General features: G+C 43.9%; 1 long non-coding RNA gene across 1 annotated transcript in view; it reads right to left on the reverse strand.

Moving 5' to 3' along the window:
• Window positions 1-3,090: 3,090 nt before the first annotated feature.
• LOC145538948 (uncharacterized) overlaps window positions 3,091-15,456 on the reverse strand; it is a 170,081-nt gene continuing 157,715 nt past the window's right edge. The window contains exons 20-21 of the long non-coding RNA XR_014077352.1: window positions 5,630-5,729; window positions 3,091-4,642 (exon numbers count right to left, since the gene is read on the reverse strand). This is a non-coding gene — a long non-coding RNA (uncharacterized LOC145538948). The remainder of the gene's footprint in view (window positions 4,643-5,629; window positions 5,730-15,456) is intronic.

Here is a 15,456-nt window from a genome sequence, read left to right on the forward strand (position 1 = left end):
GCCAGGCTCCTCCATCCATGGAACTTTCCAGACAAGAACACCAGAGAGGGTTGCTATTTCCTACTCCAGGGGATCTTCCCAATCTATGGATCGAACCTGCGTCTCTTGCATTGGCAGGCAGATTCATCACCACTGTGACACCTACTTGCTTCTAAATCTTAGATCATATCCCTTTTTAAAGAAAAAATAATGTTCTTGCATTTCTAGTGTTGTCTCAGATTGTCCTGTATCATTCTTGCTATTCTTATGTTGTATTTAAATATATTTAAACACAAAATTATGTGTAAGCACACTATTCTTTTACTTTTATTTAGCTATAAAGCAAATCTATCTTCATAATAATAATAGATAACAATATAAATAAAGCTTTTATACCAACATCACACTAAAATTATGTATTTAATGTTAATGGTGCTGTTTCGTTCCAACTGAGTGATAATGAGGAGGACAACATGGTCTAGGGTTCAATTCTATATAATGTTTAACATTTTAAAAATAGTATTAAGAATTCTTGTTTGATATTAATGGTTCAGTTCAATTCAGTTGCTCAGTCATGTCCGACTCTTTACGACCCCATGAACTGCAGCACACCAGGCCTCCCTGTCCACCACCAACTCCCGGAGTTCACCCAAACCCATGTCCATCGAGTCAGTGATGCCATCCAGCCATCTCATCCTCTGACATCTCCTTCTCCTCCTGCCCTCAATCTTTCCAAGCATCAGGGTCTTTTCAAATGAGTCAGCTCTTCGCATCAGGTGGCCAAAGTACTGGAGTCTCAGCTTCAACATCAGTCCTTCCGATGAACACCCAGGACTAATGTCCTTTAGGATGGACTGGTTGGATCTCCTTGCAGTCCAAGGGACTCTCAAGAGTCTTCTCTAACACCACAGCTCTAAAGCATCAATTCTTTGGCACTCAGCTTTCTTTATAGTCTAACTCTCACATCCATACATGACCACTGGAAAAACCATAGCCTTGACTAGACGGACCTTTGTTGGCAAAGTGATGTCTCTGCTTATTAATATGCTGTCTAGGTTGGTCATAACTTTCCTTCCAAGGAGTAAGCGTCTTTTAATTTCATGGCTGTAATCACCATCTGCTGTGATTTTGGAGCCCCCCAAAATAAAGTCAGCCACTGTTTCCACTGTTTCCCCATCTATCTGCCATGAAGTGATGGGACAGGATTCCATGATCTTAGTTTTCTGAATGTTGAGCTTTAAGCCAACTTTTTCACTCTCCTCTCTCACTTTCATCAAGAGGCTCTTTAGTTCTTCACTTTTTGCCATAAGGGTGGTGTCATCTGCATATCTGAGGTTATTGATATTTCTCCCGGCAATCTTGATTCTAGCTTGTTCTTCTTCCAGCCCAGTGTTTCTCATGATGTACTCTGCATATAAGTTAAATAAGCTTATTAATGAGTAATAATGGGCTTCCCTGGTGGCTCAGATGTTAAAGAATCTGTCTGCAATGCAAGAGACCAAGTTTGATCCCTGGGTTGGGAAGATCCCCTGGAGAAGGGAAACGTACCCACTCCAGTATTCTTACCTGGAGAATTCCATGGCGAGCTACAGTCCATGGGGTTGCAAAGAGTCGAACACAACTGAGTGAAGAAAAAAAAAAAAAAAGAGTAATAAGCATCTTAATAATTTGTTTATTAGTTAAGAATAAATTTAGAGTTAATCAAAAATGCCAGTAAGCAAGCTTCAAAAGTCACTTTGATTAAATGCTTGGATAAATTAGTCTCATTGTCCTGTTCACTTGAAAGTACAATAGCCACTGTTCTAATACTTAAGCATATGTTTTATTTCTAGTACAAATAATTCTGCGAGGAAAACAGGAAAATTCTTCAATCATTACTCCAACGCTTACTGCAAATAAACTGTGATGATACTGTCAATAACAGAACAGGCTGTGCAAAGAACATCATTCACAATGTGACCATGGTTTTGACAAGCAGAGTCCACATTCTTTGGACATCACCAAGATAATACTGCCTTGTTGACTGCAATGACTTGGTCTCCACACACGGCTTCTCCACTCAGACTTCCTTGAAATTTTTCATGATCTTGTTGTGACGTTCTTGGCATGAACACTATTCTCAACACAAAAGGTTGGTGGCACAAATCTTAGTGAGTGTGATTTGAGTCAAGTTCATCCAAGTTAGTTCTCCAGATCACCCAGAACATACTTGTGGGATATTTAATGTTTAAATATCATCAATATTAAAAGCCAGAAAGTGCTCACAAATTTCTGAGAAGAGCTCCTCAGGCCTCCAGTATTTGGTGAAGCTGTTTGAGAAACACAGATTTATAGGATTAACTCCTGACCCTTAAGTGTGGCACACCTTGTTGTTGTTCCATTGCTCAGTCTCTTTGCGACCCCATGGACTGCAGCACGCCACGCTTCCCTGGCCTTCACCATCTCCTGGCTTGTACACATGACCCATCACAATTCAAGATGGATTATCCATTACTGTTCTCATCTCCTCCATCTTCCTGAGTGCTCTGCAGCTCCTAACACATGGCCTCTTTCAATGGCTACCGAACACCAGTTCCTTTGTCGCTGCTCTTCATTTAAATATTCAGCACCTCCTTTGCCCAAACATATCCATGGGCCAACTGAAAATGCCCCAAGCTCAGTGACACTTTTCAGTCTCTCCCTACCAAACTGATTATGTCACCCTGATATCCAAATTGCCATCTGAGCATCCAGCACATTGTACTCTGCCAATCTCGTCACCAGTCTTTCCTCTCTCTAGAATGCACCTGTTTCAAAGAAGAGGCTAGATCTGGCTCAGATTTTGTTTTCACTGTGCTTGGGACAGTCCCTAGACATGGTAGAAAATATAAAAGTAAGATTAATGAAAAATGAATGAGTACATGAAAGGGCTAGAATGGGAGTACATAAATGGAGGATTGAGATCCAGATTATATTTCTCAGTTGTTAGGACACTAAGTAAGTTCCTCAGCATATGTGAACATCAGCTGCAAAAATAAGAACGGCGATACCAGGCTTACCTCTGTCACAGTGCTGTTGCTAGATGCAAAATCAACCTGAAATACTGCACATGAAATTATTTTTAAAACTATCTTTATTTTTTTAAACTTTTTATTTTGTATTGGGATATAGCCAATTAACAATGTTATGATAGTTTCAGGTGAACAGTGAAGGGACTCAGTCATATATATACATGTATCCATTTTTCCCTAAATGCCGTCCAATCCAGGCTGCCACATAGCATTGAGCAGAGTTCCATGTGCTATACAATGGGTCCTTGTTGGCTATTCATCCTAAATATTGTAGTGTGTACACGACCATCCCAAACTCCCTAACTGTCCCTTCCCTCAGCAACAATAAATTTGTAAAACTAACTTTAAAATGCCAAAGAAAAGAGAAAAAAAAGCAATTTTCAACTCTTTTTTCAGATTGATTCAGATGATTTTCTAGCTAAAAGTCCTAATCCACCTGTAGTATTCTACCAGTAAACCTCTATATTAAGTTGTGGTCTATGTATGGCACATACAATTTTAAATTTCAGTTGGTGTAACTTTGAGTAAGATCCAAGAATACTCGTAGCTATATGGTGCTGAGTACAAAAAGCATTCTGCCCACAATTAACAGAGTGAAGCCTGTAGTGTCAGTTGAGAGATCAATTCATGAAAGAGGTTGTTGGACTCAGATGTGACTTTCAAATCTAGCACTGCAATGTTTTATCTCTACAGCTTTGGACACAATTCATTTCTCTGAGTCTCAGCTTTCCCATCTGTGTCAACCTCACTGAGCTGTTGGGACCGATATACAAGACAACATACATTGTCTATTTCACTTAGATGATGTGTAAAATATGGGAGGATAACCTCATCTAATTAGCAAGGACCCATCTTCTAAAACAAGTACTTTGAAAAGTCAATGAGAGGGAGAAAAACCCCCCAAGGGACAGAGCTTCTACAAGTGTGCTGTCAACTGAAAAAAGGTACAACCTAAAAGTTGAGAATTGTATTTTATTTGACAGACGAAATTGAGGACTTGAGCCTGGGAGGTAACCTCTCAGATTGCTCTGAGAGACTGCTCCAAAGAGGTAAGGGAGGAGACAGGATACACAGGAGTTTTTGCAGCAAAGACTACATAGTTGAAACACCAAAAGATTATTGTTAATAAAGGAAAACCAGATATCTCAAGTTAAGGAAGTTAGCACTTTTCTATGCAAGGGAAGATGCAAAAGTCTGGGTTCATTGATATCATCCCTTTGATATGCACCTCATCTGTATGGGGCCAGTCTCCTGTGCTTTTTCACCCTGAGTCTCCCTCAGGGTGCACCACAGGGGGTGGATGTGGGGGTGGGGTGGGGGAGGGGGGAGGGGGTACTAGGGGCGCTGACTGCTTGACGACGGGCATCCTACTTCCATCCTGAGTTTCCTCAAACAAATTACTGGAACTGTCCCTTCTCCCTCAGAGGCCCAGCTGTCCCAGGAAGGTGTCAGGGGCTCCAGCATCTGCCCTCCAGCCCCCAGCTGACTGTCTGAAAGCAGCTTTGAGGATCAAAGGAGCTCTGCAATGATACAAGACTTAGAGATCAAGGAGACTCACCTGTTCCTTCAAAGGATCTGAAAGACTGCCCTGTTCAGGGAGGCTCGGAGCCTGTCTGTGAATTTAACCAAAGGGAGTTTCAATTACAAGATGAATGATACAAACTGATGGTTTACCCACATGGCCAAGGAACTGGAAGGAAGAGACCAGGGCCTCCTGACGACCACAGCTCTTCACTGCGTGTTTGGGAGGCAGCCAAGAGGAGCCCCAGGCAGGCAGGGCACAGTGCCAAGGTCATTATGAGGTGTGACCACAACCTGGTGAAACTGTAGAAAGATTAGAGGAAGGTTGCAGAGCAAGACAGGGAGGAGGGCAAAAGGGAGAGAGCAAAGGCAGAAAAGACAGCAAGATCCTTTAGGGATAGAGAACAATGCTTTATAAATCGTTATAAATTGCATTTCTTAAAAAAAATAAATAAATAAATTGCATGTCTTAAAGGCATCTATCCTGTAGTCTCTCAGAAGGCAAGCCCAGCTCTGGGAAAACTGCTGACAACTTTCAGGGAAATAAGCTCATCTCTTTGCATGGCATGGATACACCCTTTAAAATGGGGTGGGGGGACTCTCATACCTCCTTATTCCTGAGGAGCACCAGGCTCAATTGCTTTGCAAAGCCCCATTGCTGTCTGCTATTGTCACAAAGTTTGTGATTTCCTCTTCTCAGACCACCGTGCTCAGATGGCAGTGGAAACAGTGAGTTAACACAGTAAGCTGTCTTTCTGTGAGTCAGACGAGGGATATTTATTTTGTTTTGACCCACATGTATTTGCAGTCTCATCATGCTGGTTATGGCTTGGCTCTGTTACCCCTAGGATCATTCCAACCTCAGCCGAGCTTGTTTCAAGATAGCCGCAGCAGTCTCTCCCACAGGCCTAGGATGAGGTGACTGCACGAGCATCAGGACCCCAGACTTGTGCTTCAACTCCCTGAAAGTTAAGGCTGTTGTCCTTGCCTCACATTCCATGGGGGCTGCTGCAGTGCCGGGCCACAGAGCTATTCTCCCGGCAGGAGGATGGAGGGAAGGGAGAAGCTCAGGCATGTACCTTTCACAGAGTGATCCTTCTCACAGGCCTGCAAGTGGGACACCTCAGAAATGTGCCTTAGTGGGCCTCTGGCCATGTGGAATAACTCCCGGCTCTGTCCCTGGGAAAAAAGAAAAGCACAGATGAAGGGTGGACTCTTCCCCCTCTTGCTCTCCACTTAGAGATTTTAGGTGATTTCCATTGAGCTACAATTTCCTCTTTGGCTGTAGAAATTTTAATGCATTTACTAGGTAAAAAAACTCAAGTAAATCACTGAGCCTATTGACATGAAGTATTTTATCTTTTCTAAATTCAGTCAGATCTGGCTGGGTTGTTTGGTACTAGTACTGTCCAGGAAAATAGGGAGAAAAGCCACACTCCGTTTCCCTTTGAAGCAAGTCTGAGTTGACCTGCCTCCCAGGACTCCCTTAAACAAGTTGTGCTTGGGGTCCTTTCCCTGGTTTCTGGCAGTTTCCTTCTCTTTTTTAAAAATTTAAATGTACACTATTTTTCCCCCAGGTATTCACAATACTCATACTTTGGGCCAGTCTTCAAATGGAAAGTAAAGAACCTTGTAACAGCCAAAGCATTACAGATCAGTGACCTTGATTCTTTTCAATATAACTATAATGTTTTCCAAGGCTAAATGTTGTTCATAGTTACACTGTATCCAGGATGTGTATACTCAGTGTAATGAACCAATGGATACAAATATTCTTATCTTTTTTAGGTGAATGTGTGTTGTTCAATAAGATAGTTAACATACATTTTGTTAAATCAATTGTGAGTTATCTATTTAAATTATAGGTAATTCTCACTTTATCACATTTTAGAAAATATTTAGGATTTTCTCCACATAGTTTGCGTTTCCCTGGTGGTTCAGAGGGTAAAGAATCTGCGTGTTATGCAGAAGACCCAAGTTTGATCCCTGGGTCAGGAAGATCTGCTGGAGAAGGGAATAGCAACCCACTCCAGTATTCTTCCTGGAGAATCCCATGGACAGAGGAGCCTGACAAGCTACAGTCCATGGAGTCACAAAGAGTTACACACAACTGAGCAACAGCAATATATATATATATATATATATATATATATATATACATAGATATACGTATATATACATATAGTTTACAAAACAGAAAAAGAAACTTTCTGTTTAAATAATTTTAAACAGAATTATTTACTAGCCACTGAAATAATTCATTTTTAGCAGCAAATATCTTACTGTTTCATTATTTTATGCTTCCGTTTCTCTTCAGCCCCAAAGCAAAAAAAAGTTGTTATGTGCTCCTCAAGCAAGGAAGAGTCAGGTGCAGGGCAGAATCACCTCCACCTTCTTGTGGGGAAGACACTGTTCATTCTCGTAAAAGAGAGGACTCAAGCAACAGAAACACAGAAACATAGACATCTACTAGATTCTAAAAAGGTAATCCTATCATAGATTCATCCACTTGATGCCATGGGGCTTCGGCAATCTACAAATTCATTTCTTTCAGGTCAAATAAACTTACTCTTGGATTTTCCAAAAGCAGTGACACTTAAGTGACCCATTCCCAACATGATCACTTTCTTGTTTCCTTCTCCCAATTCAGCAGTGTTTGTCACTTCCCCCCACCATACACTGAAGACATGGACCAGAATCATCCCAAGGGAGTGTGCAGGACTGGTTCCCAGCATTCTTTCATGAGGGAAAGTGGTTTTAACCTATGAAGGTCGAATATTTGAAAATAAAAAAGCACATGTGTACCTACTCCAGACTGGAACCCTCACTCAGCTTTTGACTCCTTATGGCCAAGCTGTAGAAGGAAGGCTCAGAATATCCAGGAAAAGTTCTGCACAAAAGGGGAAAAAGAGGATGGAAGAGAATAGTTGCTGTGCTGTTTAAATGCTAGCATTCTTACTGTGGGATAGTTTTCACAAACACTGAGATGAAGAATGACTAATCTCTAACAATTTTGTTGGGAAAGTTATCCTGGTCAACTCTCTTTTCAGATATATACTTTTCACAAACACCGAGATGAAGAATGACTAATCTCTAACAATTTTGTTGGGAAAGTTATCCTGGTCAACTCTCTTTTCAGATATCTGGGACTAAGAGAAGCTTTCTGGCCAAACCACCCTGTGCACCTCTGATCCAATAAGAAGTGTGCACACGTGTAGCCAGGCTGATCCCCTCACAGGCTGGTGCTGATCTGATTTCATATCCTTCGGATGTGTCTCTACGTTAGCTATTTAGACATTTGATAAATCACCCAGAGAAGTATTTTGAGTCATCACCATCCCAGTAGAGTCCTCCAATACAGGGTATTCATTAGTCAGCAACGTGATCTCACCCACACTTTTGTAATGAATAGCACTTATCTTTTCCAAGAAAAACAATGGGTGTATGGTGGTTCCAGTAGGTATGTGTTTAAACCCACAGTGTAGAAATCAGCCCATTTACAATGGGAAGCCCATTCTGAAGAAAGAAGTATGAGCACTAATCTAAGAGAAGAGTCTCATCTAAGATTTAAGAACACTGATTTCATTTCTAAAAAATTTATCCAGTTTTCAGTTCAAAAACAATTGAGTTCATGAAGCATTTATATGTTTTTTTATAAAAATTCAGTAGAAGTTTAATTCACTGTTTTTAACTTAACGCTTTTCCCACTAAAGACAATTTAAGGTGTATCTAATTCATTTTTTCTCAAAAGAGAATGAAAGTAAACACCCAGTTTTAAGTCCTGATTCTTGGCAAAGCAGACTGGGTCCCTCTCTTGAAGGTGAGGCTTAACATTCCCAGACATCTTGCCTCTGCTGAGAAACACCCTGGTACCCTCACTGTTTAGATTCAAGGCTGCTGTTGGTCTGTGCTCCATCAGTCACCAGGAGTAGCCTTGAACCGTCTATTAGCAGCCTGGGGAGTCTCAGGTTGACGGCAGGGCTGTAAGAGAACCTATGAGGTCAGTGCGACCCTTTGCTCTTCCTTCAGGGTGTGTCGCTCTGCTCTGAGCATCAGGAAGGGAAGGGGGCCTGGTTGGAGCTTTTATGACAATAAGTGGGGACTGTTCAGGATCCTGCTGCAGCTTTGCTCTCGAGTAAACACCCTCCCCCGTTGCCATGGCTTTCCCTCTCATCCACCAAACATCTTGAAAGGCAGAAGTGTGCTCCTCCAAAATGCAGGATGTAAAGAAAAAAACTTTTAAACTCATTCAAGAGGGAGGAGTTGCATTACCTAAGCCAATGTTTTAGATTATCTTGATGCCTTTGGAGCCTATGCTTGGGGTTAATCACCCTCCTGATCTGATTCTACTTTGATTTCCAATGCAAGCATTGTCTGTGATCTTAACCAAAGCCAGTGTAGAGTCACACACACACACACACACATGCATGCATGAGAAACAAGAGGGAAAAAGAATGTGATTCTTCACCCTGATAATACCAAAGACTTCCTTTATTCCACTTGGAGTTTTTCTCCTTTGGCTCTTGGCAAGGTTTTCTGTCCACTAGAGCATTCCTTTACAGGCTCAGACAGTCAACACATGTATTAGATCAGAGGACTTTCTCAGAAAGCTGGATGGACAAACAGCTCCTTCCCTGTGTCATTTCAGAAGACACATCACGCAATCATGGATGCATTCAGAGGCTGTAAATATCCGAAGCCCCAAGGGGTGCAAGAACAGTGATGGTCAATAAGACAGAGTCCTCACCTTAAAAAAACTTTCAAACTAGTTGGAAAGACAAGCAGTATGATGATTGCTAAAAGAGGGATATCATCAAGGAGGTTGCCTGATGAATTACACCAGGAACCTTCTCCAGGTTGCCTGCAGATGAGCCGCTGGCTCCCCTTCCACTTAGCGCCCTCTGTCTCCCCCAGGGAAATGGCTCCTATGCTCAGACCACTGGGTGTGGGAACTCAAGCTCTTTTTGCTTTCCTGCAAAGCTGCTCTCACTTGCCCTGTGAAGCAGGAGAGCAACGAGGGTGGTGGGCTATCCTCGAGCACACCCAGTGTGTCCTGCAGCACCCACCCCAGCCCAGCTCTGCCCAGGAGTAGGGAGGAAGGGACCCATAGGTCTACGCTGGTGTCACACCCAGTGCTCAGCCTGGTGTCAGAAGCAGTGTGGTCTTTGATGAAACCATCAAGCTGATGAGGAGCTAATTAAGTAAGGAGTAGAACAGGTCAAGTGAGACCACCAAAGGCTGGTGGGCTTGGAGAGGAGACAGGATGTGTGTGTCAGGGACTGGGAACTAGTTCAGCGGCCAGACTTGCCTTAGGAAGGGAACAAAGAAAGACAAGGCCTCAGACAAGAGCAAAGGAGGTATGTGAATGGAGCCATAGAAAATATTGTTGAGTATTCCAATGAGGTGCCAGGCACTGTCCCAGGCTCTGAGCTACGGAAGGGAAGAGGTAAGTAGATCCCTACATTCATGGAGCAGCCAGGGGGCATAAAAGCAGGCTGCAGAGCAACTAACAAGAAACTAATTCAGCTCACCATAGGAAATGAGCAAAAATTTTAAATCAAGAGAGTGGTTGAGAGCAGGCTGAGAGCTGAAGGACAGGAAGGAATCAGATACACAAAGGTGAGGAGAGGAACATTGCCATGCAGCTGATACCTAGAGCCAAAGGCGCATTCAGGAAGACTAGGGGGAAGGAATGAATTGCAACATTACCGAGCACCTGTCCATATGGGGCAGCATGCACACACTCTCTGCTATTAGTAATAGTATTATTATATCAGTTATTTACCTATTGAGCGTATTTATTCACTGAATACAGTATAACTGCAAAAACTGATATACATTATTAGTCAGGATGTGACTGAATAATGATCATTTAGCTTATGACATTTATTCTTAAATATTAATGAGTTTCATTATTATTATTGGGAGGGGCCTTCATTATTTTAAAAAACAAATATTATGCTTATATTTCTCTATCTTGGGGACTTTGCTGACAGTCCAGTGGTTAAAACTCCATGCTTCCAACGCAGAGAGTGTGAGTTCAATCCCTCATCAGGGAACTAAGGTCCCATGTGCCACACAATGTGGCAAAAAAATAATTTAAAAAAATATTCTCTATCTTGGTCTTTCTTCCTTCACTCTGTGCTTCCTGGACCACATGTCCTGGCTCCTGTGGTCATGACAGGTGACATCCTGTTCTGCAGGAGACTGGGGAAGTCTTCCACATGTTATCCATGGGTTGATTCTAATTTCAAAAATAGAAAGATAGCTGACATGATGATGACTTGAACACAAATTTCAATTTTTTTATACCTATGACTGCTTAACCCTGACAGTCTGACACCCGTGACATCAGAAGAGGAGCCCAGCTGGGATTAATGAGCCATCTGGTCTACCCATCCATGTCTTTTTAAAATTGAAAATTGGAGGAGAAATCAGAATGAAATTTTCCAAATAACCAGACTCCTCTGTTTAGCCTAATAGAAGGCAGATGAGGAGGTGACCTAAGGGGTGTCCAGGCTTACAAATGGGTCATGATAACTGGGAATGGACTTTGACGTAAGTTGGTGAGGACCTGTGTCACCAGACTGAGCTTCAGGGTTGGCTCAGCTCCTGGAGGCAGCCAGACATGAGGCTCTTCCTCTGTCAGCTTGGTATGTGTCCCCCAGGTTACAGTCAGTTGAAAAAGATGCCTTCTCCAGTAAACCCAGTTTTTCTTTCCTGGAAAATCCTGTGTGGACCCCAAGAATTGAGACCCAATGTTTATTGGCTAAAACACTGGCTACATTAGTGACACTCCTCTAATACGTAACAGTGAATCATGTATTAATTCATTATATCCCTCCATGAAAAGAATCACTGCTCTCCAAAACTAAGAAAGTCTCCTCAGCATGGAAACTTTTCATGTAAACCAAGAGAAAAACCAACTCCTATAAAAGGAGAATTCCTTAGCCTCACAGGCTTCAGTCAAGGAGAAACTCATCGATACCTGGGTAAGAATCTAGAACAATTTAGGTCAGTAGATTAAACAATTCTTTGAAATAGGACTATTTGCATATTAGAAAGCCCTTGATGCAGGAGAGGTCATTTGCATGCTGTAGATCCAGACTTCAGTTCCCTACTGAAACCCTTCCCCACTTGAGGTATAACTGAGAACAACTTAGTCAACCTCTGTCTCAGTTTTCTCATGTATAAAATGGGAAGAATAGTAATTGCTTACAGCAGTTGGTGCAGGGGGTTAATATGATAAACCCAGAACAGCCTCTGACTGTTTTTAACCTTCAATTTGGACTAACCAGAAAACACTTGACAGTGAAGCATGAACAACATATTTTTAAGATGTTTCACTTGTAAGAACTTGTCCTTGATTACTTCAAAGAGCAGAGATAGACACTAATTCTGTTAGCTGAGGTCAGCACTAGCAGAACTAGATACTTCGTTTTTCTGGGGCCCATCTGCCCCTCTCCTTCCTGTTGTCCAACGGGTGGCTTACATTTGTGGCCTGAGTTTGCAGGATTAGCCTACCAAGGCTTGAGTAGGGATTCTTGGTGCCGCTGTTTCCTTTGTCTATTGCTGCACAACAAGACACCTCAAAAACAGCTTCTGGACTCACAGAGCTACAGCATAGGACCCGAAACAAAGCCATCTCTTCTCCACATGGGGCTCACCAGGGCCACTCAGCTGATGCTGAAGGACCCAGGTGGCCATGCTCACACATTGGACACTGCTTCTGGTCCCCAGGCTGCCTCCCCAGCCCTCAGTCCAGCACCCAAGGGGCAAAGAGCCCTTGAGATCTAGCCCCAAAGATGGATGAACTCAATTTGGTTGCATGTGCCTGTCTTGCTGGAGAGATGGACACAGGCAGGTGGTCAAGGGCCCAGAGGGTGCTGTGGGCTTCTTCGGGGACAGTGTACGAAGCTGCAGGCTGGTGTCCTAGACTCAGAACCCCCTGCCTCTCCTTAGGACTGGGAGGGACCGGACTCTGAGAGGTGCAGAGGAAGCGAATGCCTCCGCATCTGTTCGGGGCATGGATGCATGGAAGGGATGAAGGAAAGGAGGAAGCAACAGAGACTGAGGACCAAGGAGAAAAGCCAGGAGAGTGGAGGGTGAGGAGAAGAAAGAAACTATGTAAGGAAGAGGGAGTGACCACTGGCTGGCAAAGAAAAGGGAGCGCTTTTTCTTGGCAGCAATGACAAGAAACAGGTAGAGGCAGTGTCCTTGGGCAGAGGATGGAGCAGGGGGCGTCCGCTTGTCATAACCGCCTCTGTTAGAGCTTCTAACCTAGCCTGTGGAATACGATTCATTCCAATAGGTATTATCTGGGAGGTGAGATTATGAGCATTCGTTCTGAGCCTTTTCTTTAATTTTTAATCGGAGGATGATTGCTTTACAATGTTGTGTTGGTTTCTGCCATACATCAACGTGAATCAGCCATAGGTGTACATATGTCCCCTCCTGAATGTCCCTCCTACCTCCCACTCTATCCCACCCCTCCAAATTGTCACAGGGCACTGGATTGAGCTCCCTGCATCATACAGCAAATTCCCACTAGCTTTCTGTTTTACATACAGAAATGTTTACGTTTCAATGTTACTCTCTCAGTTGAGTCTTTTTTTTAAAAGGACCCCATACCACCAGCAAGTTCCCTCCTCTCCCAACTAAAATTAGAAATAGTTCAGAGGGTGACAGTGCCTCTGGGTACCCCATGCCATTGGAAATGAGGTGTGCAGGGTCTCTGGATGCAAAGTTCAGTAAGGAGTTTAGCTTTTGAATGAGATTTTCTGGTCTGTGAAGTAGTGCACACAGTGAAGTCGCCTGTGGATGAATTCAGAGGCAGGGATGACCGGGCTCTTCGAAGCACAGTTCTCAAAGCTCCCATAAACCTTGCATTAGTCTGTTTTCCAGAGTGAAAGACAGGCACCTCTGTACAGCCTTCCCTGAAGTGAGAAAAGGAGGCTGGAGCCTTAGGGTGTTGAATCCAGGCTCATTGCCCTCGGGGGTGAGGGCATCCCAGGGTGAGGTTGTCTAATAGTGCTCCGTGGAAGTCGCACATTGTCATGGCCCTGACCCTCTGCCCCTTCTAGTCCCCCACAGGCCCTGTTCCCTGTCCTCTCTCTGGCACCCACCCCAGGAACTCACCGTCTCCCCCACAGTCCCACAGAGAGGACTATGACGTGCTCCATCCAGGAACCTGGTGAGTATGTGACCTCTACTTAACCCTTCACCCCAGCCAGCCCTAATGGAGACACACTCACATGTACATGCACCCATATGTACACAGGGAAGTACATGAGTGCACACCCTGTACACACAAACATACACACGTCAACACACAGCATGAGGAAATATATGCATGACATGTGGAGACACACACACACTTGAACCCTGCTGCCTTTCATCCCTGCAGACAGCAACAGAGAGATGAGGCTTGCTCAAAACAGCCCTGTTCCTGCCCTTCTACCACAGTTGCTGGTGCTATCGGACCAGATGAAGGAGTCCAAACTGCCCACCAGTGGATAAGAGAGGTCAAGCGGTCCCTGAGAAGATCATCCAAACCCCCTGCTGCTCCTACCCAGCCCCACCACACTCAGCTGCCTGGACACCTTTCTCGATCAGAGAGTAGTCATGCTCGTTCCATTTCTGGAAAGGATGCTATGCCCCGGGCACCTTGCCAAGTATTCTACACACCTCACCTCAGTTTATTCTCACAGCAACCCAGGAGAGGAGCTGTCAACAGCACAGGACTCCAGCCTGCTCCTTGAACAGCACAGGCGGCCTTTGCCCCCTCAGAACCCTGGACACAAATAACCCCAAAAGGAGGCCACGTGGCACAGCTGTGCTCTAGCCTCGCTGCAGGGTACACCTCTGCACATGCAGCCGGGGCCACGGGCAGCTTGGTCACCCCACTTTCAGCAGCTCCTGCGCTCCCCAGGGTGTGCCTTCTTGGGCCCCACCCCACAACCAGAGCAGAAAAGGATGTTACCAGTGGCTGCTGCTGCCTGCTTTCTAGAGAAATTTCAAGAAAGTCTTCCCATCAGGTCAGGGGACTACCTGAGATTTAATGGAGTCTCATCTTGTAGCTGCCCGCCAACCCCCAACCTCGACCCCAGTCTGTTTCAGAGGATGTGTGCCTCGGTGTTGTAACAAATTTCTGCCTCCAGGAAGCGTTTCAGACAACAAATCTGAGTCCTGTCATTGAGATCTCCATAATCAAGTACAGGTATCTCCCTATTGTTGAAAGGGCATTTTGTACCACTTCGCTTTTATGCAAGACCTACCTTAGTACCTGTTTTCATGAAATGAAAAAAAAAAAAATCCAAAGAGAATTTTTACTTTTAAAAGTGAAAATAGGAAATAGCATTCAGTGTTTGTTTTGCAGGAAATGTTACAGGACATAGCCAAACTCCTTCCCCAGAAACCGCTCAGCATCTCAGCACCAAGCGTCCATAGCTTTGAACTGTGCCCGTGAGCATCTGTGCTTTATCTCAACTGACTTTGTGCATCCAATAGCATGAGTATCCTAAGGTAATTACTTCTATTTATGAAGCTACTTCAGCTTATGAAAGGTCTCATAGGAACGCTCTACTTACAGGCAGCAGGGAGACCTATACTGAGGTACCCACTGTGTTCCCTACTTTCTGAGCCTGAGGACCCCAAATATTCCCAGAGTCACTGAGGCTAGCACCCACAGGTGGCTATTCCCCTGGGTGTGCTCCATGGAGCAGACATCAGTGAGCCGTCAATGAGAATCTTATGTTTCTTAACCTGAAAAGATGGAAATTTCTTAATACGTTCCTGTTGTGAAATGAAGAGTGTCAGGCACCCTGAGTTGTTATCACATTAGTCATTGCTGCCAAAATCTCTATTCAGTATAAAGAATGACAAAGTATTCCTTGTCCCTCTAAAT

The sequence above is a fragment of the Giraffa tippelskirchi genome, chromosome 1 (assembly GCF_054371585.1).
Source record: "Giraffa tippelskirchi isolate mGirTip1 chromosome 1, T2T-mGirTip1v1.2.pri, whole genome shotgun sequence".
NCBI lineage: Eukaryota > Metazoa > Chordata > Mammalia > Artiodactyla > Giraffidae > Giraffa > Giraffa tippelskirchi.